Source organism: Meriones unguiculatus, chromosome 1 (genome assembly GCF_030254825.1).
Source record: "Meriones unguiculatus strain TT.TT164.6M chromosome 1, Bangor_MerUng_6.1, whole genome shotgun sequence".
Lineage (NCBI taxonomy): Eukaryota > Metazoa > Chordata > Mammalia > Rodentia > Muridae > Meriones > Meriones unguiculatus.
Genome location: NC_083349.1, coordinates 196622836 through 196630537, shown reverse-complemented (window position 1 = coordinate 196630537; position 7702 = coordinate 196622836). Strand labels below are relative to the sequence as shown.

Here is a 7702-nt window from a genome sequence, read left to right as displayed (position 1 = left end):
ACAAACCATCTCCCCAGGTATGATCAGTCAAATACAAGAACAAACTCTCTGGCCTTAAGGCTCCATGGAGTCTCTTTTTGACTCCAACATGACTTTAAGTCCAGTATTAATTTCAACTTTGCTTGTGCCCCAGGGCCACCTCCATCTGAGTCACCCAAGTCCTTTCACAGAAGCTCTTCAAAAGCCACTGAAGCCCCTGCAAGCAGGCTTCAGCCAGGGCAGAAGCGGGGGCGTCTCTTAATGTCCTGATGCGGCAAATGGATTAAGCATTCACTTTTATCTGGATTATTTTTTTTCCATGAATATAAGCCATTTTGCATTTTGGAGCCCTTCTGCAAACAGAGCAGTTTGTCTTTGTGTTTTCTCATTTAAAAACAAATATTTGCCTGCCAAGCAAATACTGTCTCTTAGGATGTGCTATTAATAGGATAATTAGGCAGCCGGTAATGAAAAGGATTGCTGGTAATTATGGCAAGATTTGTTTTGGCATTTGAAGGCAGCGATAGAGGCTGGAGTGCTAAAATCTACCTTAGAGTTAATTAGCACAATTAGAACACACCTGAAAAAATAGCCCAGCTAACAACACTTGCTTTGCTTTTAAAGTGACAGCACCGGGCACTCCCCAGGCTGCTTGGGCAGTGTCCGCCCCCCACCCCCTGGCGTTTCTAAGGTAACAGTGTGGTACACAAGATAGAACCTGCCTAGCCTTTGTCTCCAAGGCACCCCTTCTCTGTGGCCATTTCTTTTCTCCTCCAGGCCACTCCCATTGCCTCTCTCTGGCTGGTAAGCCTTTTCCTTAGGGGCTCCTAATGTCCACCTAGATGTGGTTGCATATACATATATATGTATATATATTACAATTCATTCACTTTAATTCTGGATTGCAGCCCCTCCTTACCTCCCTCTTCCCCCCATCCTCCTCCCCTAGTCCACTGAAAGGAGGAGTCCTTCTTCCCTACTATCTGACCCTAACCTATCAAGTCTCATCATCTGGATCCTCTTCTTCCGTGGGCTCACAAGATCGCCCCGCCAGGGGAAGTGATCAAAGAGCAGGCAACCGAGTTTGTGGTTGTGTTCTTTCTCTCATCTTTCAGACAAGGAAATTGGGGGTCAGAGATGCCCAGGGTACCCAAAGGTCACAGATGAAGTCAGAGGTTATATATAGGGGAAGGGGGTCACCGATAAGGTCAGAGGTGACAGCCTGTTTCTGAGGAATGTTAAGAGACAGATGACTTGGGGGAGGGGGGCCCAGACTTCTGATTCCTGCTGGGGTCCCCTGGCTCTGGCCAGGCCGAGTGACTCATGAATGAAGTAGGGTCCCCAGACCCCATAACCTGCAACCATGCTTAGGTCACCAGCAACATGATGAGCCTGAAACATAGAAAAATCGATCAGTTTGGGGAAGATTTTCATCTGGGAGTGTAGCTCAGTGGAGAGCATTTGCCTGGCATGTTCAGGCCTTGGGTTTGATTCTCAACATCACCAAGAGAGGAGATCCTCTTTTCCACCTTCCCTTCCTCATCCTTTTTCCACCACTCCAGCCAGGTGGACAGTGGGGGACCAGGCTGCACATGTGACGTGTGTGGGTTTGCATTCACATGCATTTGAACAGGCACACACAGCCTCACCATGGGGAGGAGCATTAAGAAACAGAGCGCTGCGTGAGTTGGTGCGTACCTGGATCTCAGCACTAGGGAGTTTGAACTGACAGAGGCCGGACTGACCTGTGAATGGGGGGCTGGAGGAGGACAGGAAGGAGAATGAGGAAGAGGAGGAAGAGAAGGAAAAGGACAGTCAATCAAAGGAGAGCCCTGAAATCGTAGACAAGTTGTTCATTCTCTTTAAAGTCTTCCTGCCCTCATCCCAAAAATACTACTCTCCACCTCCTCAGCTTGTCCTTACAAATCTAGCATGAGACAGGGAGGCAGGGCACGCAGCCTGGCCGCCCGTCACACTCATGACTAACCCTGTGGTGGACTCTCGCTAGCCCCTGGGCACCCAGTCGACACTTCGGCTATCCTGATCCGGACCTGCGGGGTGAGAAAGAGGCGGGGAGAGCCTGGGGAGAGCACATCCCACATGCTTCTGGAATCCGTCACTGTTCTGAACACAAGGTAAATATTGAGTCACAAATTGTGAGAGAGGGAGGGGCGGCAGAGCAGCGTGGGATTTTAAGCTACACCCTGTACTGCGTCTGTGGCAATAACAACCCGTTTGGACCATGCTATTGCACTTTCAAACATGACGTAATTCTTAGAGCAAGAACATGAGTATTTTCTCATCTTCTCAGGACTGCAGACACCGGGGCTCAGAGAGGCTGGGAAACAGGTCCTCGGCCACACAGCCAAGACTAAATCTGACCTGACTGGCCCCAAACTCAGGCTCATTTCACTGAATTTCATTTCACTCATTTCATGAATTTAAAGGATTTGGGGCCACAACACACAGGTTCCCTAGTAACTGCCAGGCCTCTCTACCAACACGCCATAGCTACTGGGCATTAGAAAGGATGGGGGGGTGGGGTGGGAATGTGTTTTGTAAACTAAACTCAAAGAAGAAAACCTCTCACATTAAAAAATGAAATCTGTGTCCCAGGCAGTAGCTGGATTTGCACTGATTAATTAGAAAATTGCATTTATATAACCCCTTAATCTGTATTTATGTGTTGCTAAGGATGCAGCGAGCTGGGCAGGGAATTACACCCAGATTAGCCTTGATCTGTAAGCAGGCTGCATGGGAGCTGCTTTCTACTCAGAACAGAAAGAATCAAAGGATTTGGGGCAGGGATGCCTGGCGAGGACCCTTCCTTCCTGCTGCCTTGGACCTAAGTCTCCTGGGCCTCTAAACTCCACCCAGCAGCCTTAACACCACAGGTCCAAAGCAGAGCTGAGAGTGCTCACAGAGCTCATTTCCAGCTGAGTGCGGCCTCTGGTTTCCTAAACAAAATTGGTTTTATTCTTCTCAACATGTGCTCAGCAAGATTAAAGTTCTATCAACAGCGAGGCTTAGCTGGGGCTTTTTTTGGAAGTGGCTCGTGTCCCCACCAAAGGGAGGGGGAAATGGGAGGGGGCAGGGCCTGAAATCCTGCTTATTGAATAATAATAATAATGAAAATCTCTTAACAGATAAAGGATATTGGAGTGGGGTCCTGGATACTTCTTGACCACAGGGGGAGGGTTTATCACAATAAATCATCGTGAGGTGTTCTGTTGTGATTGTTGCCACTTCTCTCTTTAGTATTATTATTATTATTATTGTTATTTGTGTGTGTGTGTGTGAGAGAGAGAGACCTAGGGGTCCTTCTGTCTCTCCATCTCCAGCACTGGGATTCCAGCCACACAACGCAGTACCCCGCTTTTATGTGGGGGCTAGGGATTTGACCACAGGTCCTCATTTTTATGTGACAAGCACTTTACCAACTGAGCCATCACCTCCTCCTTTATTTTATCCTATTTCTTTCCAAAGCTCTACCACCAGATGGACACCAGTGGAGAGAGGTATGTCTGGGGAGTCGGTCCCATCCTTCAGTGTGAGAGGTGAAGAAGACCATGTCAATGGAGTTTGCCTCCAAGGGCAAGGAGCCTTCAGCGAATCGCCCCTGTGGCCAGGAAGTTTAATTGCACTGAGCAGAGCCTAGTATAGTTTCGGGTAGGGAGCTTGACTCTGTTACCCACATGGCCCTATCATTCATCTGTCTGGTGAAGGGAGCTGACTGACAAGAGTGAAGGGACCATATAGTCTTGCTTTTAAGGATGCATCCATCAACACCATAACCAATGAAAACAGTGTGTCCAGGGCTCTCTCTTGCTCCTCGGGATGGTGGCTTGTGGCTTCCCAGTCTAGGCTCTCCAGTCAGCCTGGTGGCAGAAAGCTGCCCTGCCTGGATTGTCCAGGAGCCCTGCACTCTCAGTGGTCTTCATCCATGTCCTCCTCTTCAGCATTGGGATAATGAGGACAGCATGTGCATCAGAGCTGACGAGCACGGAACGGGTAAACGTGCCAATCGGCGAGCACAGCACCTGGGAGGGATGACTCCTCCATTCCCTACAGCCTGTGAGCTCACCCCGACTCCTAGCCACAAGCCACCCACCCTGTGTGACTCATTGTGCCCAAGGGCGCATACTTGGATAGCTCCTGGCTTGCACCTCTTGGCATGTGCCTGGCTGTGCTCTCAGACCCACACCAGGCCTTCCAATAGCAGGTGTGGGCTAACAAGCTGCTCCCTGCTTCCACTCTTCCTGTTTAGCTCTGTCTCAGCTGACTATCATGGCTGCCTCCAGCTACCATGCCCTGCACATGCACACACTCACTCTTTCCTGGGTGTTTGCAAGGAAAGTATGGGTTTTCTGATTTTTTTTCCTTTAGGGTCTCCTGGCACCTCCAAATTGTAAATGCCCCTGGGCCATCCAGGAGGCAGAGAGAGAATTTCTTCGGCAGGTGTGGGCAGGTATTTTGAAAAAGTCCAGGATGTCATGTGCCACCTGGCTCACCTGCTCCCCTTCCCCAAACCATGGCTTGACTCCTTGACTCAGCAGAACATTGGTCCCCCATAATACTATTGCGTGGAAAGGGTCTGGTTTTAAACCATTACGGAATATGGTTGTTGCTCTGGGGCTGGTGGTGACACACAATCATGTATGAGGCCCTGAAGGTCCTTCAGCTGGGCAACAGGGTTCACTAGGAGTCCTACTGACACAACCCCCTTACCCTGTGACCCTCCTTCTGGACTCTTACCACTCTGGAGGTGAGCTTCTGATCGCGCTTCCAACACACGTCTCCTTTCCAGACAACACTGAGAAAACGCAGCAGCCATCGTCAGGAGTGGTGTCCAGTCTTCAGTTCTTGGCCCGAGGAGGAAGAAAAGGACACCGTAAGAGCCCCCGGCCCCCGGATGTGTGCAGCTGACACAGAGGGGAGATGCGGGTCTAGCGACAGTCTGGGAAGCCCAGCATGAATCGATTCCTAAAAATAAGTAAATCAGAGGTCACCCTGCAAAGCAGGTTGCAGTGCATTATTTGAACAAGGCTGCTGGACATCTGGACCTTTTTGTGAGCCACCCCCTGCCCGTCTCCATAATTTAAGCTAATCCTGTGGGGCCAGGATCATAAGAATAATCCCCACATCTGCGTGGGCTTTGCGGCTTTTGAAAGCTCATTCATGGAATTATCTCATTAGTCCCACTGGATGCCTAGGGCAGGGACTCAGGGACAAGCATCGCCATTTAGCTGATAGGATACTAAGACTCGGAGAAAGAAAGTGACTTTCTCAAGGTCACATAGCGATCCAGATAGACACAGTTCCCCTGACGCCCAGCCCAGGACTGCCCCATGGGTACAGTATGATTTGAAGAATCCTTTGAGACAATAAATATACCCCTTTGCCACAGTGCCAAAGCTCAGGGCTGTGCCTGGCCTGAAGAAGTCATGGCCATGTGTGGAAATAGGATATGGATGGAAAGATGTGACAAACTTTGCCCTTCACAGTCAGATTGCCTAACATCAAGTTCAACTTCAGCTTTCTGGTCGCCAGGCCTCAGACAATGGGGTTGGTCCTACGTGCCAGCTCCTCATCCATGAAGGGAACCATAACCCTGTGAAGCATCACGCTCATGGTAGTGATGAGCCATCTTTTGAGAACTGTTCCTTCACTAGCTCCACCCACAGGGCTATGTGTACGTTTTCCCACCACTGCACGACCAGGAGCAGACATAGGATCCCACCAGGTTCATCAGGGACCTTCCCTGAGACTCCTTGAGGTGAAAGAAGGTGGCGGGAGTGAAGATGACCAGGTGGCTCCAGTCTCACGGAGACAGGTGTGATCTAAGATATGGGTGTTGGTGTGCAGGAAGGAGCAGGCAAGAGTCCTGAGGACATGCAGCCTATGGTACGGTCACCTTGGGAGAAACACCCTTCCCAGAGATGGGGCACAAAGCTTTTAATTCCCCTGGTGGACCTTAGAGACAAACCTTCAGGTTCCGGCTTCCTTGAATGCAGAGCAAATAGGAATTATCACCCCTGATGATCTTTCTGCAGGTTCTTCAAAATCAGGTGGTGACTCAAGGGTCAATCCAAACAGCACTTGGATAGAGAAGAAAGGCCTTCATGGACTCCATGGAACTCAGGGCTCAACCAGAGAGAAAGACTGAAATCCAGACCTCCATGTGGGCATAAGGATGGGAAGGTCATCTTGGTGCATTTAAATTGGGAGTTCTAAATGCTTGTCCCTAGTTAGGAGGGACAGGGAGACAGGGCTCAGGGGCAGTACCCCATGTTGCCCCTGCTCTGGCTCTTACACTCTTGGGGGGGGATACTTGTATGTGGGAGGGGTACACACATGTGTGTGCAGAGCTGGAGGAAAATGTTGGGTGTCCTGCTTTGTTAGTCTCCTTGTTTCATTAAAAACATTAATGTATGTATGTATATATGTGTGTATGTGTGTGTAGGTGCCCAAGGAGACCAGGAGAGGGCTTTGGACCTCCTGGAACTGGCATTGGAGGTGGTTGTGAGCTTCCTGCTGTGAGCGTTTTGAACTGGGGTCTGCTGGAAGAGCAGTAAAGCACTCTTAGCTACAAAGCTATCTCCCCAGCCCACCTCCTTATTCCTTTGAGACAGCCTCTCACTGAACCGGAGCTAGGCTAGCCAGATAGCTCTGGACAGCCTCTTTTCTCTACCCTGCACTGAGCTGGAGTTACAGGCCAATGTGAACATGCCCACTTTTTGTTGTGAATGCTGAGGATCAGAACTTAGGTGCTTGTGTTTGTGTTTCGAGAGTTCTTACCCACTGAGCCATCTCCTGGCCCTGGTTTTCATGCTTTGAAAATAAGAGGCAAGTATCTGAAGACCCTACTAATAGGAACAGGTTTGTTCTGTTTTCTTAGAGGAAGTAGTGAAGAGAAGCAGATTGTTGTAATATGCAGGCAAGAGATGTCGGAAGTCTGCCGTCCAAAACCAAACCAATGATTGGTTTTGTGGAATTATGGATTTTCGATTCTCTATACACAGAGAAGGGAAGGGAAAGAAAGGATAGGAGGGGAGTTGGAGAGGCAGAGAGGGAAGGGGAGGGAAGGGGGAGGAAGCAGAGAAAGAAAAGCAAGGCACAGTGGTCTCCCTGCGAGCGCTCTCTCCTGTCTCTACCCACAGGCTCCCAGCTGCCTCCTCTGAGAGACCCAGCAGGGACAGGCTGTCCTTGACTGCCAGGGCAGGAGCCAAGCCTGGGGAGCAGGATGCAGAAACAGGCTCAGCACACCGCACTCTGTCCTTCCGGGATGGCCATCTACCTGTTTGCCTTGGAGGAAGGACTTCCTGAGCTAACAGGTACCTAGCAAGGCCCCCCAACTTCCACATGTTCCTTTACACACATGACCCACCTGCTCTTAAACCCTGTGTTCCCCTCTGACCCCAGGGCCTGGCACATGCATAGCTTGGTTTAAATACAACCCATAGCCTCTGTCTCTGTCCATGGTTCTGAAATGTCTTCAGAGTGCTAAGGGAAAGGCCATCCAGTTAGTTATTCACTCAATAAATATCTTTAGTAGATAGTTCCGACTATACGGTGGCTTAACACTTACTAGCTTAAATTTTATTATTTCTTATAGTTCCGTGGGATATGATAGTCTGCACAGACATCTGTGGTCAGCTAGTGCTCTGATGTGGCCTGGATGGCCCAGTATAGCCTCACTCATAAGTCTGGTGATTGACAGGCC

General features: G+C 49.7%; 1 long non-coding RNA gene across 1 annotated transcript; it reads left to right on the top strand.

Moving 5' to 3' along the window:
* Positions 1–1930: 1930 nt before the first annotated feature.
* Positions 1931–4845, top strand: LOC132652414 (uncharacterized). Its single transcript, XR_009589961.1, has 3 exons — positions 1931–2114; positions 3466–3497; positions 4787–4845. It is a non-coding gene; the product is annotated as an uncharacterized LOC132652414 (long non-coding RNA).
* The last annotated feature ends 2857 nt before the right edge of the window (positions 4846–7702 follow it).